We start from the raw sequence: 25,705 nt of genomic DNA on the forward strand, positions 1-25,705 counted from the left end.
AACTATACGGACCTTTGTCGGCAAGGTCAAGATTAACCCAAAGGGTTAATCGTGGTTATTTTAAATCTGGTGCTCCTTGGTATAACTCCTTATGTAAACAGGCTAGACTCAAGCTGTGTGCCATATACAAGGAATATAAACTTTCGGGTGCTACTGCCTTGCCACAAAACTATTCACAGGCCAAAATTGCCTATAAGCAGGCACAGAAAACGGCCAAACGTGAGTGGCAATTAAATCGCTGGCAGGCCCTGATTGCCGCTTCAAGATCACATAACTCTCGGGAGTTTTGGTCTCTAATTAATAGAAGATCAAGGAAATATCCCTTGATGATTATTCTGGCCCCTATATGGGAACAGTTCCTGAGGAAATATTTTTCCATGACAGAGGCTCCGGTTGCCCATTTGGAGCATCTTTTTAGCTATTTACCTATCTGGCCCAATACAGACCCTGCCGAAATTACAGAATTAATAGCTCAGCTGAAAACAGGTAAGGCTCCCGGTCCAGATTTGATACCTGCCGAGGCTATAAAATTACACCCTATATGGTGGGCCGGGATCCTGCTAAAACCTTTGCTGCAATTAACGCAACTGGCCAGATACCAAGAACGTGGAAGGAGGCCATTATAATTCCAATTTATTAAAAAAATGTCCTCCAGGAGACCCAGGGAATTACCGGAATATTAGCCTACTATCGATTATAGGGAAATTGTATGCCTGTTTTTCTTAGCAAGACTGGCAAGGTGGGCTGACGAGTCAAATCTGATCGGCTATGAACAAGCCGGGTTTAGACCAAACTGCTCCACGACTGGTCATGCAATAACTCTCTACCATCTGGCCCAGAAGTACTCGTCCTCCTGTCGAGGCCAACTCTGTGCCGTCATAGATCTGAAGGCAGCCTTCGATAGTATTCCTAGAAATATACTATGGGATAAACTCGCAGGATGGGGTATTGATAGAAGGCTTCTGTGGCTCATGATCCAACTGCACGAAGGGTCAGCTGCCAGGGTGAGACTTTCACCCGCTGGCGACCTCACTAATTCCGTGCCAATAAATAAAGGAGTACGCCAAGGTTGCATATTAGCGCCCTTCCTTTTCAATCTGTTTATCAGCGATATGAGGAACCCGCTACTTGAATCGCACAAAATTATTCATGCTCCACGCCTTGCAGGCTATCGCTGTCCGCTACTCCTTTATGCGGATGATGCAGTGATTTTCTCCTGCTCCAGAGTGGGCTTAAGGAGGGTGCTTAAGATTTTTGCTGCTTATTGCAATTCTAATCAACTGTCCATAAACCACTCTAAATCCAAAGTATTGATCTTTTCAAGAAGTAGGAAATTCTATACATGGAAACTAGATGGAGTGGAAATTGAACAAGTACTTAAATTCCAATATTTAGGAATATACTTCCAATATAATTTGGGGTGGAAGTCACAAATTAATTACTTATTGTAATAAGACCAAAGCCCTCTCTCACTCTCTTCTTCGCTTTTTCTTTTCCGAGGGGGCACTACATGTCCCCTCGGCTCTAAAGGTGTTTAACATAAAAGTGATTTCCACATTGGCTTATGCCGCCCCGCTCTGGGTGGCTTCGGCAAACCTTACACCCCGGAGACACTACAAAATAAATTTTTACGCCAACTTCTAAAGCTACCTTCATGCGTAAGTAATACATCCATCCATCCGTCTAGAATTGAAGATCCCCTCAATAGAGTCATCCCTAAGGAAGAGAGTCTTTAACTACTGGCTATCTCTTTGGCACAGATTATCTGGTCACTACCTCATCCAATGTTTATGGCGAGACAATTTTGCAAATCAGTGGACTAGTCAAATCCACGCCAAATTTCTGTCCTATGGAATTTCACCATCAGAACTCCTTAAGTTAGATCTGGCCATAGCTAAAAGACTTATTAAACAGAGATTGGAAGAGGTAGAACTATATCAAAATCTACTAACGGGTGTGGGGGGTCTGTTCGCTGATGAATATTGGCATCACTCCTATTTATCAGGTTCCAGCTTACCTAACTTCCCTTTCCGTGGCGTCACACAGATTTGCCTTCATTAAAGCGAGATTTAATGTTTTTCCATCAAATGTGCTGAGACACAGATTTACTAAGGGTCAGGTCTCTGTTCTGTGTGTTTGTGACAATAAGTCAACTGAATCCCTCCAGCATATAATGTTCAGTTGCCCCATGTATAGATCGGCTCGGACTAGTATATTAAACCCGATAATCCAGAAACTAGCCGACAAGTCAGCCGAGTCACATCTAGCATACATGCTGCAAGATACGGACCCCCATAGAACCCTACAGGTTGCAAGGTTTTTAACTGCAGTCCTCTCGCATAAGAGATGTTCCGGAACGCTGTTTGATTATTGAAAGTTTTATTAGTATTTTATCTAAAAACCCAATCCCCTTGTTTTGTGTTTTCGTAAGGGTATTATCATTTGATAATCAAATTACCACCTTGTAATGGTATTATCTTACGCTGTTATGGTTTTGTTTTGTACCGTTTTGTTTTGTTTTATACATGGTCAAAAAGCCAAAATAAAATATCTATCTAAAGTTACAGGGAATCAGGCAGAGGGCCTTCTCGGTAGTGGCACCCACCCTGTGGAACGCCCTCCCAACAGATGTCAAAGAGAACAACAACTACCAGACTTTTAGAAGACATCTGAAGTCAGCCCTGTTTAGGGAAGCTTTTAATGTTTGATGGATTATTGTATTTTAATTTTTGTTGGAAGCTGCCCAGAGTGGCTGGGGAAACTCAGCCAAGTGGGTGGGGTATAAATAATAAATTAGTAGTAGTAGTAGTAGTAGTAATAGTAGTAGTAGTATTCCTGAGGCTCTAATCTGTTTGCCACTTAGTTGCAGGTGGTGATGAATTGGAGATGAAGAACGAGGGAGACCACGACAAAATCCACACCGTGGGGAAGTCATATCCATCTTCAGAGTGCGGAGAGAGCTTCAGTCAGAGCTCCCATTCCACTTCAAATCAAGGAAATCCTATTGGGAAGAAACCTTTTCAGTGCTTGGAGTGTGGAAAGAGTTTCGCCTGGAAACAGAGCTTCGCTTCCCATCAAAGAATTCATACAGGAGAGAAACCCTATAAGTGTTTGGAATGTGGAAAGTGCTTCCGTCGAAAGGACAATCTCACTTCACATCAAATAATTCATACAGGAGAGAAACCCTATTGCTGCCAAGAGTGTGGCAAGAGCTTCACTCATAGCTACCAACTAAGAGTCCATCAATATATTCATACAGGGGAGAAGCCACATCAGTGCTTGGAATGTGGAAAGATGTTCATTCACAGACACAAGCTCACTCTCCATCAGAGAATTCATACAAAGGAAAAACCCTTTCAGTGCCAAGATTGTGGGCACAGCTTCAGAAAAAAGGACAGTCTCACTTCCCATCAAAGAATTCATACAGGGGAGAAACCCTATCAGTGCTTGGAGTGTGGGAAGAGCTTCATTCAAAAAGTCCATCTTACGGCCCATCAAATAATTCATAGAGCAGAGAAACCCTATCAGTGCCAAGAATGTGACAAGAGCTTCAGTCGAAAAGACTCTCTCACTTCCCATCAGAGAATTCATACTGGGGAGAAACCCTATCAGTGCGTGGAATGTGGAAAGAGATATATTATAAAAAGTCATCTCATTCGCCACCAGAGAATTCATACCGGGGAGAAACCTTATAAATGTTTCGAATGTGGAGAGAGCTACAATACAAGCAGCAAACTCACTTCCCATCAAAGAATTCATACTGGGGAAAAGCCATATCAGTGCTTTGAATGTGGAAAGAAATTCACCCAGAGCACCCGTCTCACAAACCATCACAGAATTCATACAGGGGAGAAACCCTATCAGTGCTTGGAATGTGGAAAGAGCTTCATTGAGAGACACCAGCTCACTCTCCATCAAAGAATTCATACCGGGGAGAAGCCATATCAGTGCTTTGAATGTGGAAAGAAATTCACCCAGAGCAGCAGTCTCACAAACCATCACAGAATTCATACAGAGGAGAAGCGATATCAGTGCTTGGAATGTGGAAAGAGCTTCACCCGGAGCACCAGTCTCACTTCCCATCAAAGAATTCATATAGTGGAGTAACCTTATCAGTGCTTTTAGTGTGGAAAGAGCTTCATTCAAAAATGCCATCCTATGACCCATCAAAGAGTTAATCCTTGAGAAAAACCCTGTCAGTTCCAAGAGTGTGGAAAGAGCTTCAGAAAAATGGATAGTTTCACTTCCCATCAAAGAATGCATACAGGAGAGAAACGCTATCAGTGAGCAGAATGTGGAAAGGTTTAACTTCACATCAAAGAATTCAGAGTGGAGGAGAACTATAGTAGTGGCTGTATACAGATTTAATTTTAGGAGACTTCAATCTGTATGAGGGCGAGTTTTGCAGAAGCCGAATATTAATACCTACTACATACCCAAAACTGACTTGCAAGTCCTTGGCCAAGGTGTCTCATTCCTTCTTCACGGCATGAATGGACAGAGGGGGAAGAGCGAAGAGCGATTGGTCGACACTGATGAGGTTCCTGTCCATGCCGAGCTTTCCTTGGTAGGACTTGGTGTAAAAAAGTGATAGTTGATTGAATATTAAATATTATAGGTTTTGGTTTTGCACAAAGTGTCCTAGTATTAATTGCATTCAGCCTTAACTACAACATTTGATTCAGAATTTTTTCCCTCCTCTAAAAACTAGGTGCATCTTATGGAGCAAAAATGCGGTAATTGCATTTAGCCTTTTTGATAGAATGCATTATGTTTGATTTTGGTATGCCTGCATTTTGTAACCCTCGTGACACCCTCCTGCACTGTGTAAAGTTGTGATGTGTACATTGCCTGCCACTTCCATCCTTATCTGACCCTAGAAGGGCAGGTGATGTTTTGGGAAAGAGGTCTGTGTTGAGCTAGCATCCGGGTGAGAATTGGCATCTCTCCTCAAAGCTCTTTGACACAGGAGACAGAAATGTCAACAGTCCCATGGAAGTCCCGGTTGCCATGGGCATGGTGTCAAAGTGAGACACCTGAGACCCAAATGACCTGGGCACTCTGGGACACCCCAAGGTAATTTCAGAGGAGTCGATAACCGCATTAAGCCATGCGTCCCATGACCTGTGACCTTTCTTGATGCAAGTGGAAGAGTGTTGTGGCATTTTATGAGTCTTGGTGTGCTGTGTATATAATCTGTCTTCTAATGTGCCTCCTGGCAGCCTTTTCGAAGTGGCCACTCCGCTGGACAACTGGTTAGCAAGGCTGTCCTATTGCAATAGTTTGAATAAACTGGGTCCCTGCAGGACTCGTGAGTTTGCTTTCATTCTCTTGGTCCCGTGTTTTTATTTCGGGTGTTCCTTCACCCGGGTAACAAACTCCTGGCGTAGCAGTAAATTCTTACCACACAAGCAATTAACGTACTTTATTATTTCTATAGCTATTAAATTTGTATAGCTCCCTTGATCTGAAGATGCCATGGTGATTCTCACCATGATTAGGGGGGGGGTGGTTAACAGTGCTCCCTCTTCCATCTCCTCCATGCTGCAAATTGATGGTGCTCCTTGTTTTCTCCTTCTCTGGAGGGTGGGATTCGAACCAATGGCTTCAAGATAACAGGAATGGAGATTCCGATTATAAATATGTTCTTACTGTCAGAACGTTTTTCCTGAACTTTAAACACAAGACAACATCAGATATGTTCCAATACACACGTTCCCCCACCTGCTCCACAGGGTAGCTGATCACTTTTCTATCAAATATATATGAAACCTGCTGCATTGTTAGGGAGGAGGGGGTGGGATCCACTGCTCAGGCCCCTTGGGGATGAGGGGTTGAAATAGAGGAGGAGAAGGGCTGCCAGGAGGACGGCCTTGCAGAGACACTCCCTGGCCTCTTGCGGGACAACAAAGCAGCTTGGGGTGGGGGTGGGGGCGAGAGAGACCCCAGGCGACCCCTCCAGGCCTTTCACCCCGCAAGCTGTTGGTAGAGCCGGGGACTAAGAGGCCATCCAAACACCCCAATATCCCATTCAGCCATGCAGGGTGCCCCCGCCCCACAGAAACCCCCTCCCCCTTCTGCAGCGAAGAGGCTTGTAAACCCTTCCATGGAGTCCCCAAACCCTCAATGGAGGATTACTCCAAGAACCATCGCTGACCAATCAGCATCGTGGAATTGATAGGGAAAAGTTCCAGCCGTCACCTGCCCCACCGCGAGGCCTTCATGCCAGCGAGTGCGGGACTGGGAAGCTACACCCCCCCCCCCCGGACGATGAGCGGGCACCCCTTCCACTCTGTTCTGGTCTTCCCCACACACACAAGTTACACCTGCACCCACATAAACCCTCACGATAAAGGGTTTCCCCAAAAGCCCCGATTTGTGCCCCTGAAAAGCCTCCGAACTCGCTCCTGTCAAGCCCGTTCCTCGCACGGGCCATTTTCTCAATGAACGGCAACCCACCAATCAGAAGCATGCATTCAGCTCAGCCTGCAAGATGGAACGTTCAGCTGCCGCTCTGCACGCCTCGTTTAACCCACTGACGAGGTGATGACAGGTCAACAATGGAACTCTTACTACGATGTAGTTTGCGAAGGAAGTTGTTAATTATAACTCGATACAACGTAACTACTAGACAATTTAGACTCTGGGGTGGTCTCTTTAGCACTGCAAACGTTTAATATTGTAAAAAATCATATCTCCGGAATGCCACATCCGATCTGCTCCATTCTAGTGTCTATCTTCTCCTTGGGAGATGGCCTCTCTAGTCCCACGGTCCCCGCCATTCTCCAACCATCAGAAGATTATTATTTTGACTGTGTATGATTTTCTGTCATCCAAATAAAATTCATCCCAGTGGCTTTCATAATCCCTTAAGCGAGGGAACACGTACACACCAGGTGCTGCAGGAAATTCCTCCACCCAGGTGATCCAGTCAAGCACCCTCCAATCTGTTGCCATGGTTGCAGACATCCTCCCAGGTGTTTCCCCATTGTTCTCGCCTGGTAGAAGATCTGGATGTATATTGTCCCTACCCTAAATCCCTTCACTAGTTCCTGCCACCCTTCCTGATATGTAAAATTTGTTTACCCGTATGTAAATCTTGCTTGAACCTCCTCTTTCCCCCTCCCTTCCCTGACGTACTTATGATGTGTTTTGCAATGTATGCTGGGCAATAGCGGGAAGTTTTAAAAGTTCATGACACGCTTTGTTCGGGGTTTCGGATCCTCCGGAACCTTGTTGCGCAATAAACTCCTTTGCTTTTGCTCCAATCTCTGGCTGGTCTCCTTTGACTCCGCAGCGAACCACGGGCTTCTTCCGTAGGACCGGGAGCAGAGCAGCCTCTACCCGGTGATTTCCGTAACAGAATGGTGACAGCCAGCCAATCTGAAGTCATGAAGCAGCGCCCCCCCCCAGTGTCTGGAGCGCGCGATCCGCAAGGCTGTTGTGGCCTTTGTCTCTTTTGCGCGACTCCTTGAGCGTAAGAAATGGACCCCGGAAAGAGTGGAAGAAGCGCTCTACAAAATGTAGCCACGAGTGGTTACAATGCATTCTGGACAGAAACAGGGGGGAATGCAGGGCTCCCCCCCTCAAGCAGAAGGTCCTTTGCCCCCCCCTCAGGTGGGAATCCAGCAATAGGAGGGAGCAGCACATACCCCAGAGAAAAACCTGGAGTGAATCCGGATCCTTTCAGGGGAGAAGCGCAGGAAGGGAAGCCTTGAGAGGGGGGGGGAGGAGTAAATCCTGGTCTCGTTCTTTGGGGAAGCAGCTCCTGAATTCAAAGGTGTGGGGAGCTGGAATGACAGGGGGGGCGACACTTTCACACTTTCTGCATGACAACCCCTCCTCTTTTGTGATGATGTCATGACGTACGGTGATGTATTGTGGGAAAGCCGGAAACCCCTTTTAAATCTCTTCCACCCCCTCGCTGGGAGTTCCTTCTCTTTTTCACCTTGGAACCTTCCTTGCAACAAACCAAGATCAGGTCTCCTGACCGCTATTTTCCTTCTCCAACTCGGCTCCTCCATTTGCTGACCGGAGGTAACTGGGGGGTGGGGATGGGGGGGGGGAACCCGATTATGTTCTGTCACACTGTTGCTCCTGCTTCCGTTTCCAAGGGAGGGAGCAGCTCCGAAGCCAGCCCAGACTTTCCCCAAAGAAGACCCCCCTGGGTGCTGCTGCGATGCCCGGGGCTCCGCCTTTGCAGAGAGAGGGAGGGAGGGAGGGAGGGGGGAGCCCGGCTCGCCAAGGGTTAAAAGGAACAGAGCTGCATTCCTAAAGAGGACAGGAAATAAGGGGGGGACGCACGAGGTCCTCCCGAGTAAATCCCCTCCCCCTTCCTCCTTTCCTCTCCTCTGCAAGAGCTGCGTCGGGGGATCCTTTGGGATCTTGTAAGCCTCCTCTCTCTTCCCCATAGGGCGCAGTGGGGAGAAGGGGGGGAGTCCCAGGGCTGCAGGGGAGGGGGCCTGGGGGGCGAATTTAAATGAAGTCTGCTGCAAGTGGACGGTGCCAATCCTGGGTGGGTTGGATTATTTGTGACCATTCTGCTCATTTGTCTTCGCTGGCAGGAAAGATCTGCTGGAGGAAATCTAGCAGGCATGTCCAACAGGTAGGTCGTGATCTACCGGTAGATCACTGGAAGTCTACGGTAGATCACGGGTAGATCACTCGCTCTCCCAAAGAAGCTTAACAACTTTCAACTCTTACCTGAAACCCCCCCCCCAAAACGGGGATCTTCACTTCCCTAAAAAAAGCTCAAGAACTTTGACCTGAACACCCCAAAAGGGAGTAGATCACTGCCACTTTTTAACTCTGTGAGTAGATCCCGGTCTCTTGGTAGTCGTCTCCCCCCCCCAATATAGAATTGCCTCCAATCAATTTTTTTGGGAATCCTGCAATGTGTTTGAGTTTTTGCTCTGCTAACTATATATGTGAGAGTTCTGCTCTGGATCAATATCGAGTAGCATTTAAATGACATAAATGTATTCCCAAAGAGTTTTGTGGGTATTCAGGTGGGAGGGGCAGATCCATGGATTGGAAAAAAAGGTGGGATAGATACACCACAGATAAAAAGAGGGACCCCCAGCCATTTGAGGCCAGTCTCAGAGCCGCTTTCCAGTTCCACACAGAGGACCTTGCAAGAATCCCATCGGATCCAGAGTAGGAGGTCCCATGGCCACATCCTCTCTGTGCCAAAGGGACGGTGGCTGGAGCTTCAAAAGGGCCCTCCTAGTCCCCAAGGCCACCTGAGCCCCCAGGGACCATGTTGGATCCCAAAGACCCTCCAAGCATATGTGGCTGGGTGGGGGTTAAGCTATGTAACACCACCCCCACCATCACCCCCACACCATCTTTCTCCCTCAGTTCCCAAGGCAGATTACAATATTAAAACACAATACTGAAAAGAACTTAAAACCACTTACAATCACAGAATGAAGGGGAGTCCTATTTCTCTTACCTTTGGGAGCTGTCCTTTGGCCCCCTCCCATGTGGCCCGAGTGGGTTGTCCAGATCAGGATCTGGCCCTCAGAACAAAGAGAAAAGGGACCTCACCCCAGTAGTTTGTCTTGAGAACCTGGGAGATTCCAAGTGCTGGAAAAGGAGACAGACGCTGGAAAGAAATGGGCCCTGACATTTGGGGGGGGAGGGAGGGACCCCCCACTTCTGCCTTGAGTCCAAATTACACCTGGTACAAATGACTCACTTTTCAATTCTGACTTCATTCTTCCTATTTAAAAATAGAAACTCCTGGTCTAGGCTGTGATTCCTGCCTATACATCTCCATGCTTGCCCAGAGAACCTTCTTCTCCTCTTTACTGTGTATTAATTTTTATAAGAAAAGAATGTATTTGCTTTTTAGGATTTGCCAAAACCTCTCATTAGAACAGGCAGAACTTGGCAGAAGACCTAGGACCTCCTTCCGATCTCTTGGAGGTGTCCTGAGAACAGAGATGGATGAGCAAGACTCAGCTGGCCCTGAAGCAGGAAGAGGCCTTGCAATCCAACATGGGAGCAGTGGGGGATTCTGGGAAAACTCTGTGAAGAAGAACCCGGGTGAGGAGGACACCCTTTGGTCAGATGTGCACAGCCAGCAGTTGAGGCAGTTCTGCTACCAGGAGTTCAAAGGACCCCGAGAGGTTTGCAGCAGACTCTACCACCTTTGCCGTCAATGGCTGAAGCCAGAAAGACACACAAAAGCTGAGATGCTGGACCTGGTGATCTTGGAGCAGTTCCTGGCTGTCCTTCCTCCAGAGATGGAGAGCTGGGTGAGGGAATGTGGAGCGGAGACCAGTTCCCAGGCAGTGGCGCTGGCCGAAGGATTCCTCCTGAGTCAGGCAGAGGAGAGAAAGCAGGCAGAAGAGCAGGTGAGAGAGACTTTCCTCAGGATACTCCCAAGGGGCTCAAAACAGGAGGGAGTGTTTCCCCCAGTTCTCTACTAATTTGCCCATCCTTTTTTGGAAAGCATCTGAGGAATGATATCGGACACCCCTAAAGTGTTTGTGTTCTAAGCCACTCCACTTCTAATCTACTTCTTTTGAATGCCTGTTGCTCTTTCAGAGGAGGGATCACTTTCCAGAAATGGGTCCGGATTCCTCTGAGACAGAGAAGACTTCCTTGGACTCCAAAGAGAGGCCACTGGGTAAGGAGGAAGGAGTTTTTTCTCTGTTTGGTCACATTTTGTGGATTCTGAAAGTAATCTGTGACTTCTTTCCATCTTGTTGGAGAAGTCACAGGGGACCAAGAGCCCAGACGAGAGGGACATGTACTGTTGCACAACTCATATGTGAAATGGGTACAAACATCCACATTTAGGTGGCAACTCATACTTGTTTGAAGGCCCACCTGTAGTTTTCCTTCAGAGTGAAGCATGCACTTACCATTTTCTCTCTCAGGAGACAGAACGATACCAGCAAGACCTCTTTGTCCATCTTTTCTTGGTGGCGGAGGGGAAGCTGCCCCCGTGGAACCAGAGCAGGTAGGAGGAAGGAGCCATGTGGGGAGAGAGGATGTCATGGACTGGTTGGACACAGAGGAAGGGTGGGAGGAACCCCCAAGGAATGAAGGCTCAGGGCCAGGGGAGGGGTGGTGGGATGAAGATGAGAGGTCAGAGGGAGAAGAGGGTGCAGGCTGGGAGGAGAAGTTGTCAGTAGCTGAAGAGGCAACAGGACTTAGTGAGCAGGGGGATTCTGTGGCAGAGAGCAGTGCAGACACAGAGGCAGAAGAGGAGGCAGGATACAGAGATGTGGGAAACCGAGAGGCAGAGAGGAGTCCAGCTGGTGAAGAAGAACAAGGGTCTCCTAGTCCTCTTGTGACAAGCTCTCCTCCTTGCTGGTACCCCACAATCCAGAGAGCCCTGAAGCTGGAGGAGCAGCCTGAGGAGAGCCCTGGAGAGGAGGGGACACCATCAGTCGCACAGTGGGTCTTCCCCCCTCTCATCCCCCAGTCGTTGCCCCCCTGCGCACCTTGAAGATGTCTATAGGGCATCAGGAGGGTCCTCCCCACCCGGCAAGAACAGCGCAGGGGGACAGAAGAAAGGGGATCCTTCCATGTGGCAAACGAGAATGTATCCATAATGAAATGTGCAGAGAAAGAATCCCATTAAAACAGAACGTCAATGAAGAGGCAGAAGACAACAGATGGAAGTGTAGCTCTTGACCTTGATATTGTCTAAGAGGACAACCTTTTCCTTTTCCTTTTAGGGCCCAGTGTGCTTTGAAGATGTAGTTGTCCATTTCACAGACGAGGAGTCCGTGTTGCTGGATCCTGACCAGAGAGCTCTGTATCAGGAGGTCATGGAGGAGAATCATGGGATGTTGAACTCTCTAGGTAAGGCTCCCTGTTAGATCATCTTATCTGCTTTGTAATTCAAGGCATCTCCCAATGTGACAAACCTCTGATTTTTCGATGGGGCTCAACAGCGCCACCCACAGCACCTGGGATGATAACACTCCCACGGACAGCCTTGGATGGAAGACTATTGACTGCTTTGCCTGTGAATATTCTTCCTCCAATTCTGCCTTTTCAAAGCATGAAACCCAGCCAGATGGGGAGAGTATCAATTATTATTATTATTATTATTATTATTATTATTATTATTATTAGTACCCCACCCATCTGGCTGGATTTCCCCAGCCACTCTGGGCGGTTTCCAACAGAAATCAAATACAAAAATATCACACATTAAAAACTTCCCTAAAAAGGGCTGCCTTCAGGTATTTTCTGAATGTCAGGTAGTTGTTTATTTCCTTGACCTGTGATGGGAGGGCGTTCCACAGGGCGGGCGCCACTACCGAGAAGGCCCTCTGCCTGGTTCCCTGTAGTTTTGCTTCTCGCAGTGAGGGAACCGCCAGAAGGCCCTCGGCGCTGGATCTCAGTGTCCGGACTGAATGATGAGGGTGGAGACACTCCTTCAGGTATACAGGACCGAGGCCGTTTAGGGCTTTAAAGGTCAGCACCAACACTTTGAATTGTGCTCGGAAACGCACTGGGAGCCAATGTAGATCTCTCAGGACCGGTGTTATGTGGTCCCGGCGGCCACTCCCAGTCACCAGTCTAGCTGCCGCATTCTGGATTAATTGCAGTTTCCGGGTCACCTTCAAAGGTAGCCCCACATAGAGCGCATAGCAGTAGTCCAAGCGGGAGATAACCAGAGCATGCACCACTCTGGTGAGACAGTCCGCGGGCAGGTAGGGTCTCAGCCTGCGTACCAGATGGAGCTGGTAGACAGCTGCCCTGGACACAGAATCAACCTGCGCCTCCATGGACAGCTGTGAGTCCAAAATGACTCCCAGGCTGCGCACCTGGTCCTTCAGGGGCACAGTTACCCCATTCAGGACCAGGGAATCCTCCACACCTGCCCTCCTCCTGTCCCCCAAAAACAGTACTTCTGTCTTGTCAGGATTCAACCTCAATCTGTTAGCCGCCATCCATCCTCCAACCGCCTGCAGACACTCACACAGGACCTTCACCGCCTTCACTGGTTCTGATTTGAAAGAGAGGTAGAGCTGGGTATCATCCGCGTACTGATGAACACCCAGCCCAAACCCCCTGATGATCTCTCCCAGTGGCTTCATATAGATATTAAAAAGCATGGTGGAGAGGACACAACCCTGAGGCACCCCACAAGTGAGAGCCCAGGGGTCTGAACACTCATCCCCCACCACCACTTTCTGAACACGGCCCAGGAGGAAGGAGCGGAACCACTGTATAACAGTGCCCCCAGCTCCCAACCCCTCTAGCCGGTCCAGAAGGATGTTATGGTCGATGGTGTCAAAGGCCGCTGAGAGATCCAGCAGAACCAGGAAACAGCCCTCACCTTTGTCCCAAGCCTGCCGGAGATCATCGACCAGCGCGACCAAGGCAGTTTCAGTCCCATGATGAGGCCTGAATCCCGATTGGAAGGGATCCAAATGGTCCGCTTCTTCCAGGCGTGCCTGGAGTTGTTCAGCAACCACCCGCTCAATCACCTTGCCCAAGAATGGGAGATTTGAGACTGGGCGATAGTTGGCCATATTGGCCGGGTCTAAAGATGTTTTTTTAAGAAGCGGTTTAATGACCGCCTCTTTCAGCGGGTCAGGGAATGCTCCCTCACAGAGGGAAGCATTCACCACCCCGCGGAGCCCATCGCCCAGCCCCTCCCGGCTAGCTTTTATAAGCCAGGATGGGCAAGGATCAAGGAGACAGGTGGTTGGTTTCACTCGTCCAAGCAGCCTGTCCACATCCTCGGAGGTAACAGATTGAAATTGATCCCATGCAACTGGTCTAGACAGGACTCTGGCACTCTCCCGCCCCGGCCCTGCTCCCACGGTGGAGTCTACCTCTTTCTGAATCGGAGCGATTTTATCTGCAAATTTTTTTGCAAACGCATTGCAGGAGATCTTGGGGTCCCTACCAGGCCCCGATGACGAAGGTGTTTCCGATAGATTCCGAACCACCTGAAAGAGTCTCCTGCTGCTATTTTCTGCAGATGCAATAGAGGCGGTGAAGAAAGTCTTCTTCGCCGTTGCTATCGCCACTTGGGAGGCTCGACGTTGAGCTCTAACCTGTGTAGGGTAGGATTCAGAATGGGTTTTCTGCCACCGTCTAGCCGTCTCAACGATTGTTTCATTGCCCTCAGCTCCGGGGAAAACCACGGGGCTGTCCGGGCTCCATGCAACCGGAGAGGGCACTTCGGAGCCAAACAGTCAATAGCCCTGGTTAGCTCCACATTCCAGAGGGCCACCAGGGAATTAGCTGAAAGGCCATCAACATGGGATAAAGTATCCCCTACCACTCTCTGGAAACCATTTGGATCCATTAAGTGGTGGGGGCGGACCATCTGAATTGGCCCCACCTCCCTGCAGAGGGGAAGGGTTGTGGAGAAGTCCAATTGCACCAGGAAGTGATCTGACCATGGCACTTCTTTAGTTTCGCTTTTTTTTTAATGTCAGATCACCAACATCCATAGAGGTGAATACCAGGTCTAAGGCATGTCCTCGGCTATGAGTTGGACCAGACTTATTCAGGGACAGCCCCATGGAGGCCATGCTTTCCACGAAGTCCCGAGCGGCCCCTTGTAAGGTCGTGTCGGCATGGATGTTAAAATCCCCTAGGACGACCAAACTAGGTGACTCCAGGAGAACATCCGCTACGACCTGAAGCAGCTCGGGCAGGGAATCCTTGGTGCAGCGATGAGGTCAGTACACCAAAAGGAATCCTGTACTGCCCCTATTGCCCAACTTCCAGAACATGCACTCAGAGAACTGGGTCTTCCCGATAGGATGCCTGGTGCAAACTAATGACTTCCTAAAAATCACTGCAACCCCCTCTCCCCGCCCACAAGGCCTGGGTTGCTGTGCGTAAGAGAAACCTGGTGGACAAGCAGCGGCAAGGACAGGCCCATCTGCTTCATCCAACCAAGTCTCTGTTACACATGCCAGGTCAAGTCCTCCATCCACAATCAAGTCATGGATGGCAGTGGTTTTATTCAACATTGACATGGCATTGCACAGCAGCATCTTCAGGTCATGTGGGTATCCCTTGCTGATTCCAGTCTCTGTCCGGTCAGGTCTTAGCGTAACTCCTCCTCCTGCCCGTGATCACTGAGATCGGTTGTCCCAGTGCATCCCCCCCTGTAGAACCTGCCCTAGCCATTTTGTTGGCTGGGACCCCGTCCTAGGCAGCCCTAACCCCACCCCTTAAGAACAAAATAAAACCTATATAAAAACAGAAAACAAAACACAACAATACAAACCAAAAACTATAAAAATTACAAATAACCAAAATTAAACAAAACCCAAAACCCCACTAAACATTTTTCCCACCCCCCAAAACAAGAGAATTTAAAAAGATGAAAAGGAATAATAATAATAAAAACATTTTAAAACATTTAAAAAAGAGCTTTGCACTGATCTGGGCAGCAACAGCCATGGCAGCAGTCCTTTTGAGGCCAGGTGGTGAGTGGCAGGAACGGGGCCCTCAGGCACTCACACAGGGGAGTCCTCCTGGGCAGCAACCAGCAGCAGCAGCAGCAGATGATGATGATGATGATGATGATTATGATTATCATTCCTACCCCCCTCCAAAATGGCTCCCCCTTGGAGGGCTGGCCTTCAAGGTTTCAGCCTACAAGGCTGAGGCTCATTGGATGCCATGCGGTTCTCAGCAAGAGCCGGATCAGGGGGTGTTACTGTGCGCAGGCAGTTCTGACCTAAGCTATGGGCCAAAGCCAAAACCAGCCTGCCTGGCCACCCTTTCAATTGTTCCATTGGCTCCTACAAGGGCTCTGTCAATAACAGGGAGCCCAGGGGCTACAAGGCCTCCTGTTGGGGGTGACACGGTTTTACGAAACAGAAACCCACGTAGCTGTGAGACTGTCCTTGAGCATCCTCGGGGCTGTAACTACAGGGGAAGCAACGGCAGCCCCAGCAGCAACAGGCCTGATTCAGAGCAGACCCTGTGCCTTGGGGAGGCTGCAGCCATTCCTCAGCTGCTAGGAAACCTCAACCACAAATTAGGGGATCCGGGTAGGTTTTACAAAATAAAGCTTGACCATTTCCTCCACATGCTCCAAAAAGAAGAAAAAGGAAAACAGATGCCTTTCCTGATGCTTCAGGCAGTTGAGCACTTAGTGGAGATCAGGGCAGGAGAGACTGTACCAGAACTAATTGCTCCATTATTTGGGGCTTCGTTTATTCCTGAGTCTGTAATCCATTTCTCTCTCAGTTGCAGGTGGTGGTGAATTGGACATGAAGAACGAGGGAGACCACACCAAAATCCACACAGTGAAGGAGCCATATCCGTATTCAGAGTGCAGAGAGAGCTTCAGTCAGAGCTCCCATTCCACTTCCCATGAAAGAAATACCATCAGGAAGAAATCCATTCACTGCTTAGAATGTGGAAAGAACTTTAATAAGATCTCCCAGCTCACTGTGCATCAAAGGATTCATACAGGAGAAAAACCCTATAAGTGTATGGAATGTGGAAAGAGCTTCCTTCACAGCTTCAGTCTCACTGTCCATCAAAGAATTCATACAGGGGAGAAACCGTATCAATGCTCGGAATGTGGAAAGAGCTTCAGTAATGTCTCCCATCTCACTTCCCATCAAAGGATTCATACAGGGGAAAAACCCTATCAGTGCTTAAAGTGTGGAAAGAGCTTCAGTCGAAAAGAGAGTGTCACTTCCCATCAAAGAATTCATACAGGGGAGAAACCATATCAGTGCCTGGAATGTGGAAAGAGCTTCAGTAAGGGCTCACATCTCACTTCCCATCGAAGAATTCATACAGGGGAGAAACCCTATCAGTGTCAAGAGTGTGACAAGAACTTCAGAACAAAGAACGAATTGACTTCCCATCAAAGGATTCATACAGGGGAGAAACCCTATCAGTGTCAAGAGTGTGACAAGAACTTCAGAACAAAGAACGAATTGACTTCCCATCAAAGGATTCATACAGGGGAGAAACCCTATCAGTGTCAAGAGTGTGACAAGAACTTCAGAACAAAGAACGAATTGACTTCCCATCAAAGAATTCATACAGGGGAGAAACCCTATCAGTGCTTGGAGTGTGGAAAGAGCTTCGTCTCCAAAAAAGTTCTCACTTCCCATCAAAAGATTCATACAGGAGAGAAACCCTATCAGTGTCAAGAGTGTGACAAGAACTTCAGAACAAAGAACGAATTGACTTCCCATCAAAGAATTCATACAGGGGAGAAACCATATCAGTGCCTGGAATGTGGAAAGAGCTTCAGTCACAGCTCCCTTCTCACTGCGCATCAAAGGATTCATACAGGAGAGAAACCCTATCAGTGCCAAGCGTGTGACAAGAACTTCAGAACAAAGAACGCATTGACTTCCCATCAAAGAATTCATACAGGGGAGAAACCATATCAGTGCTTGGAATGTGGAAAGAGCTTCAGTCGGCTCTACCATGTCACTTCCCATCAAAGAATTCATACAGGGGAGAAACCATATCAGTGCTTGGAATGTGGAAAGAGCTTCAGTCGGGTCTCCAATCTCACTACCCATCAAAAAATTCATACAGGGGAGAAACCCTATAAGTGTATGGAATGTGGAAAGAGCTTCCTTCACAGCTTCAGTCTCACTCTCCATCAAAGAATTCATACAGGGGAGAAACCGTATCAATGCTCGGAATGTGGAAAGAGCTTCAGTCAGGACTACCATCTCACTTTACATCAAAGAATTCATACAGGAGAGAAACCCTATCAGTGCCTGGAATGTGGAAAGAGCTTCAGTCGAAAAGAGCGTTTCACTTCCCATCAAAGAATTCATACAGGGGAGAAACCATATCAGTGCTTGGAATGTGGAAAGAGCTTCACCTGGAAAGAAAGTCTCACTTCCCATCAGATAATTCATATGGGAGAGTAACCCTATAAATGTTCGGAATGTGGAAAGAGATTCATTGAGAAGGCCAAACTCATGATCCATCAAAGAATTCACAGTGGGGACAAAGTATAGTAGTGTCTGTATACAGATTTAATTTTAGGAGACAATAGTTAGTATGAAGTAATGACTGCAGTTGGGTTCTTTGTCACATCTGGTGCCTCATAGTAATTCCTACTACGTACCCACAGCTGTGACTTGCAAGTTCTTGGCCAAGGTGTTTAAGACCTTCTTCACAGTGTCCTTTCTCTTGGCAGATCAAGATGAGCAGGTGACAGCAAAGGTTGCAAGGTTGTTTTTTTTAAAAAAAAATTATTAAATTTTCCAATAAGACAAATACAAACCACAAACAAACAAACAATAACAAAAAAAAAACAAATGTCAAAACTACAAAACTACAAAAATACAAAACTATAATACTGCAAACACAAAAATCTAATTATCTTTCCCAGGTTTTTAACATTCTATCGGGACCTCCTCCCGTCCTCTCCTCTGCGTTCATTTCCAATCCTCTTTTAGTAACTTTGTAACATTGTGATATCTACTTTACACCCTCTCATCTTAATCATACAATCCTACTCATTATATGTTAAATCTTAATCCTTATTCTTGTCGACGCATTTTAACTCGAAAATTTTATTCTATAAAACAAACCTCAAATTGCACATCACTACCTCTTATATCCTTTCTTAACTTAACTTTGTTATGCTATAGCCTATATTTCTTCTGATTCCAATTCTCTGTCTATTAAAAAAACCCAAATTAACCTATACCTAAATATTTCTTCCAATCTCATATTCCATTTTCCCTCTGGTGTCGGATACCGTCGTCAATCCTTCCTTTCTAATAATTCACCCATTACCCCACCCCTCTCCTGCCCATTTGTTTCCCATCCTTCAACTTTCCCACACACACCCAGTCTCTCCCCCAACATTCCACCAGTCCAGATTCTCCTTCTCCTATTATCTCATTCAAAGTTGATTTAACTTCTTTCACTCTCACTTCTGCGCTTCCCTTCAGAAATAGCTTCTTCTCCAGAGTGTAGCATTCTTCTTGATAACTTGTTTCAATAAAGTCATAACAAAGTTTCATTTCCCCACTCTCAAGTTTCTGTTGGATTCCCTGTTGTTCTTGAACTTCTTGAACTTCTGGGCTGCCACCCCAAAAGTCAGCTATAATGTTCCGATTGGGGGCTCCCCGCCTGTCACACAAAGGAAGCCCCTCTTGTTTAGAAGCCTGTGCCAATTCATCCTCCAAAGATTCCACAGGATCCACTTTCGCTCCCTCCTCTCCTTCGAGTGGGCGTAGAACAGAGTTTTCCAAAGTTGCTGCAATCTGGATAAACTTTCTTACAAGATTTTGCTGAAGTGATTGAAGTAGTCTTAGTTGCAACAATATTCTCTCCTGGATTGGTGTCATTGTTGGGTTTACAGAGACCGTGGGAATTAGTTGGGCGGAAGTGATAAGGTTTCAGTACTTTTCCAGCTGCGCCAGCCGGTCAACAGCCGCCATTACCGGACCAACCAGGGATCCATAGCCAGAGGGTTAGTAATATCAACCTAATACTTTGTAATCCACAGAAAGAAATCAATCAAGGTCTTAGTTTTACCCCAAAGACAGGGGACTCTAAGGTATACGAAATCAGAGTTAAACTTCAAAGCAAGTTTAAAACGGCTTCAGCTTCTTTGACGTTACTGTCCTCTTACCGCTATCGGAGAGAGACGGACTTCCTCACTTTAATCTCCCTCCGCAAGCCAATTTTTTTTAAAAAAAATTTAGTAATCCAAATCAAGTTCCTTTACTTACAGAGTCCTTCTTTAAATCCAAATCGAGGAAAATGCAGGCGCTCCAAACTGGCAGATCCCGCTGCTTTGTGTCTTCGGTTTGCAATGGTTCTTCAGCGCCGTACCGGATCCCGGTTCACTCAAGCCTCCCTTTTACAAGGGAAGCCTGAGAACCGGGGCGGCACATCTGGCGCCCACTAGAACCCCAGTCCACGGGACGCTCCTCCCGTGGTTTTAAGGAACCCGCAGCGCTGTTGCAGTAACTCCAAAGCCGAAAAACACCGGAGCCGTCTCAGAACGAAGAGGTCTCCCGACTGCACAGGATGGCGCCGGCACCGGAAGTCCAAAGGTTGCAAGGTTTTTAGCTGGGGCAATCAGAATAAGACCCACTATTTGACTATGGACTCAAAACCTTAAAAAGTATTTTATGTAACAGACTTCTTTCATCTTCTTTGTATATCATATTGTTGTTCTATTACTATGGTCGGTGGCTGATGCAAATTAAGATTTATTCATTCATTCAATAGCTTCTTCACGTCATGCCTGGGGAGAGGGATCAGGGGCGTCGCTAGGGGGTGCGGTGGGGGCGGTACGCCCCGAGTGGCAGGTGTGACAAGCGGCGGGTGGGGGTGAGAAGCGGCGGGTGGGGGTGACAAGCGGCAGCCACTCCCGCCACTCCCCACGCAACGCCGGTCACCCTGGGAGCAGCAGCGCTGCACGGACGGGGTGCTCCCTCGGCCGTGCGCTCTTGCTCCCGGGGCAACGGAGAAAGCGGCGGCTCATGGGGGTGACAAGCAGCAGCCCCTCCCGCCATTCCCAAGCGCTGCCGCTCTCTCCGTCACCCCAGGAGCAACAGCGCACGGCCGAGGGAGCACCCCCTCCGTGCAGCGCTGCTGCTCCCGGGGTGACCAGCAGCGTGGGGAGTGGCAGGAGGGGCCGGCGCTTGTCACCCCCACGCGCCGATGCTCACTCAGTCGCCCCGGGAGGAGCAGCAGCGTCGGGCTGCCGCTTCCACAGCCTCCTTTTGAGCCGCAGAGCTTAAAAGCGGGCTCTTCAGCTTAAAAGGGGGCTGCAGAAGCCGGCAGCGGCACTCCCGGAAACACCCCGGGGGCGGGGCATCGTGACGTCACAATGTGCCGTCACGACGCCCCGCCCCCGGGGGGTTTCCTTTGCCGCCCCGGGTGCCGCGGAGCCTAGCTCCGCCACTGAGAGGGATAAGAGTGATTTGGCGACACTGATGAAGTTGCTGTCCATGCTGAGCTTTCCTAGGAAGGGCTTGGTGTAAAAATTGTGATAGTCGATTGAATATCAGAGATTAGAGATTTTGATTCTGTTCAAAGTGTCCTAGTATTAATTGCATTTGGAGTTTAAATAAAATGCATTAGGTCTGATTTTTATATGCCTGCATTTTGTAACCCTTGTGCCACCAGTGGTGTCAAGTGTCCCGTATTGGCCGGGATTCCCCCGTTTTTTAACACGTTTCCCGCTGCTGTCCCGGATGCGGCAAAAACCCGTATATTCCTGGGTTCCCTCGGTCGCTTCCCTCGGCTGCCAGCGGAGCAGGAGAGCCGACAGAGCGAGCGAGTAGACGCTGGGGGGAGCGCTCCGTCGGCAGCCCGGCCAAGCTCTCTCTCTCTCTCCTCCCCGGCTGGCTGCTGCGCTGGAACCGGCAGCACTTCCAGGGGCCGGGCACGCCTCTTGCCGGGCGGGCGGGCTGGCCTGCTTCGCCCTCCTCTGCTTGCCGGAGAGACTGCTTGCCTGCCTGCCTGCCTGCCCTGCTCGGCGGGGCGGAGAGAAAGAGCAGGCGGAGGAGGCTGTCCCTCGATGGCTACCGGCGAGGAGAGAGAAGAGCTGGCCATGCAGCTTGACTTGTGGGGGAAAGGCGGTTCCCAGATCTGCCTCCCAGCGCAGCCACTGCACGACCGTCACTGGGCAGCGAGGTCCGGGGCGCACCGGTTCTGTTCTGCGCAACTTGGTTTTATTTGGGGGGGTAAGCTTTCTTTTTGGGGGGGTCTCAAGAAAGGAAGATGTGCCCCCCACCGACCCCCTGCTATCCTGATCCTGAGCCAGAGATTTGCTCCTGCAACTTTCCGGGTTTGCTTTCTTTGCGTCGTGGAGAGCGCAACAGATCCGGACCACAGAGGCGACCGGACGGGAAGGGGTGGGCAGCGGTGCTCGGGCATGTCCCAAAGTGGAAGGGGGGGTCGGGTTCTGTTCGAGGGACGGGGAGCTGTTGAGCCCCCCAAAACTGTGCCAAGGAGAAGGCGTTGCGCTCTGGGGAAGGTGGCCAAGAACAATGGGACAGGGGGGCACACACCACCTTCTTCCTCTACCCCCCTCCCACTGTGAGTGGGCACACATGCTCATTCCCAATAAGGGGGCACCTCGGAGGGGCCCCTGCGAATTAAACACCCCCCCATTTATTCTGGAGGAAGAGGAGCTGGAAAGTTGGCGAGCTGCTCCGCCCACTTTTGCTTCTGGCTCCGCCCACCACTGCCATGTGACTGTCATAGGTGAGGCTGCTGATCCCTTATTTTCAAGTCCGAAAGTTGACAGCTATGCGTGCCACCCTCCTGCACTGTGTAAAGTTGTGATGTGCACGTTGCCTGCCACTTGCAGCCTTATCTGATCCTAGAAGGGCCGGTGATGTTTTGGGAAAGAGGTCTGTGTTGAGCTAGCATCCGGGTGAGAATTGGCATCTCTCCTCAAAGGTCTTTGACACAGGAGACAGAAATGTCAACAGTCCCATGGAAGTCCTGGATGCCATGGGCATGGTGTCAAAGTGAGACATCTGAGACCCAAATGACCTGGGCACTCTGGGACACCCCAAGGTAATTTCAGGAGTCGATATCCACATTAAGCTATGTATCCCATGACCTGTGACCTTTCTTGATGCAAGTCGAAGAGTGTTGTGGCATTTTGTAGAGATTTGGAGCTTTTAGAGTTAACAAGCTCAACCGGTTGTCCCACCCACAGGAGGAAGAGCGTCACCGGATGCTCTGTGTACTGTTGTACTTTGTAATGTGATACTTGTTTTTCTGTGTACGGAGAACGGAGAGAAGGGAGAAGCCACCAACATGGCTTGCGTCTCTCCAGGAATGTAGATTTATGCCTTGTAAAATAAATGCTTCTAGATTAGAAAGAAGCCGGACTTTGTTTTCTGTAATTTGCTGGCTATGCGCACACACACCGTTGCGTGAGATAAGAGAAGATAACTCTGCTGAATAGCACAGGAGACGGCAGCAAGGAAAAACGCTTCAGGCAGGTACTTGCACAGAGGAAGCGTGCCGGGCTCCGTTAGTGTGCAGAAATTGGTTTGAAGCCTTTCCAACAATCAAAAAACGCTTCTTGGTGTGCTGTGTATATAATCCATCTTCTAATGTGCCGCCTGGCAGCCTTTTCGAACTGGCCACTCTGCTGAACAATTGATTAGCAAGGCTGTCCTATTGTATAGCTCCATTGATCTGAAGAAGTCACGGTGGTTCTCAGCATGAATTTTTTCCGGGGGGGTGGGGGTTCACAGTGCTTCCTCTTCCATCTCCTCCAAGCTGCAAATTGATGGTGCTCCTTGTTTACTCCTTCTCCGGAGGGTGGGATTCAAACCAATGGCTTCAAGATAACAGGAATGGAGATTCCGATTATAAATATGTTCTTACTGTCAGAACGTTTTTCCTGAACTTGAAACACAAGACAACATCAGATATGTTCCAATACACACGTTCCCCCACCTGCTCCACAGGGTAGCTGATCACTTTTCTATCAAATATATATGAAACCCGTTCCATTGCTAGGGAGGAGGGGGTGGGATCCACTGCTCAGGCCCCTGGGGATGAGGGGTTGAAATAGAGGAGGAGAAGGGCCGCCAGGAGGACGGCCTTGCAGAGACACTCCCTGGCCTCTTGCGGGACAACAAAGCAGCTTGGGGTGGGGGGGCGAGAGAGACCCCAGGCGACCCCTCCAGGCCTTTCACCCCGCAAGCTGTTGGTAGAGCCAGGGACTAAGAGACCATCCAAACACCCCAATATCCCATTCACCCAGGCAGGACGATGAGCCTGGGTGCCCCCGCCCCAAAGAAACCCCCTCCCCCTTCTGCAGCGAAGAGACTTGTAAACCCTTCCATGGAGTCCCCAAATCCTCAATGAAACACGAGGGTTACTCCAAGAACCATCGCTAACCAATCAGCATCATGGAATGGTGACAGACAGCCAATCCGAAGTCATGAAGCAGCCCCACCCCAGTGTCTGGAGCGCACGATCCGCAAGGCTGTTGTGTCCTTTGTCTGTTTTGCGCGACTCCTTGAGCATAAGAAATGGATAATTGGAGGTTTGAGATGGTGTTAGTATAAGTGTGGATAGTTATTATGTATGTAAACATTTATGTTTGATGTAAAAGTATGTAAGTAGTTATGTGTGAAGATGTGAATATTTGTGACGTTTGTGTGTGTTTTTTTGTATGACGTGTATGATTTTAAACAATAAAGAAACAGATTGACAAAAAAAAAGAAAAAAGAAATGGACCCCGGAAAGAGTGGAAGAAGCGCTCTACAAAATGTAGCCACGAGCGGATACAATGCATCCTGGACAGAAACGGGGGGGGGGATGCAGGGCTCCCCCCCCTCAAGCAGAAGGTCCTTTGCCACCCCCCTCAGGTGGGAATCCAGCAATAGGAGGGAGCAGCACATACCCCAGAGAGAAACCTGGAGTGAATCCGGATCCTTTCAGAGGAGAAGCGCAGGAAGGGAAGCCTTGACAGTGATCATAGAATCCTAGAGTTGGAAGAGACCCCAAGGGCCATCCAGTCCAACCCCCTGCCAAGCAGGAAACACCATCAAAGCATTCCTGACAGATGGCTGTCAAGCCTCCGCTTCAAGACCTCCAAAGAAGGAGACTCCACCACACTCCTTGGCAGCAAATTCCACTGTCCAACAGCTCTTACTGTCAGGAAGTTCTTCCTAATATTTAGGTGGAATCTTCTTTCTTGTAGTTTGAATCCATTGCCCGTGTCCGCTTCTCTGGAGCAGCAGAAAACAACCTTTCTCCCTCCTCTATATGACATCCTTTTATATATTTGAACATGGCTATCATGTCACCCCTTAACCTTCTCTTCTCCAGGCTAAACATACCCAGCTCCCTAAGCCGTTCCTCATAAGGCATCGTTTCCAGACCTTGGACCATTTTGGTTGCCCTCCTCTGGACACGTTCCAGCTTGTCAGTATCCTTCTTGAACTGGCGTGCCCAGAACTGGACACAGTATTCCAGGTGAGGTCTGACCAGAGTGGAATATAGTGGTACTATTACTTCCCTTGATCTAGATGCTATATTCCTATTGATGCAGCCCAGAATTGCATTGGCTTGTTTAGCTGCTGCATCACACTGTTGACTCATGTCAAGTTGATGGTCCACCAAGACTCCTAGATCCTTTTCACATGTACTGCTCTCAAGCCAGGTGTCACCCATCCTGTATTTGTGCCTTCCATTTTTTTTTTTGCCTGTTATGTATTGGGTTTAACACGTTATGATTCTAACCAATCGCAGAGCGTAGGTGGATGAAAGTTCTAATGGCAAGCTCTGTCAACTGTCAACTGCCAACTGGTAGTTCTTCTTGTTGGGCTTTCAGAGTGTGTTCTTGTTTTAATATGGAAGTGAGCTGTTGAATAAACGAAGTTATATTGGGCTTCTGACTGTTCCTGAATATTTAATACTGGCGACGAAGGTGGGATGCTGGCCCTCCCGGTTTTGAGGCCTGCCACTCACAGTGAGCTTGAGTTGGAGGCCTGGATTTGAGGCCTGAGTTGGCACTGCAGCACCGCCCTGCCACTCGTAGTGAGTGCGACATCCAGTCACGCTGGACTCTGCGGAGAACTCCGGTAGTGAAGAAGGGCCAGCAGCGCCTTCGCAATCAACTAGCACAACACAAGCGACAGCTCAAGGTACGAAAATGGCCGCTGGGCAGACTAGGCCACCACCAGACTTCGACTTGAGCCACCCCGAGCAATGGCCACAATGGCTCCGCCGAATAAAGAGCTATGTTCGGCTTCAAGGG

The 25,705-nt window shown here is 48.8% G+C and overlaps 1 protein-coding gene and 1 pseudogene across 1 annotated transcript in view; one reads left to right on the forward strand and one right to left on the reverse strand.

The window, feature by feature from the left end:
* LOC117051905 (zinc finger protein 91-like) overlaps positions 1–25,705 on the reverse strand; it is a 186,517-nt gene that overhangs the window by 49,407 nt on the left and 111,405 nt on the right. The gene's annotated exons all lie outside the window — the stretch shown is intronic.
* On the forward strand, positions 1,616–20,214 carry LOC117051907 (annotated as a pseudogene).

The sequence above is a fragment of the Lacerta agilis genome, chromosome 8 (assembly GCF_009819535.1).
Source record: "Lacerta agilis isolate rLacAgi1 chromosome 8, rLacAgi1.pri, whole genome shotgun sequence".
Lineage (NCBI taxonomy): Eukaryota > Metazoa > Chordata > Lepidosauria > Squamata > Lacertidae > Lacerta > Lacerta agilis.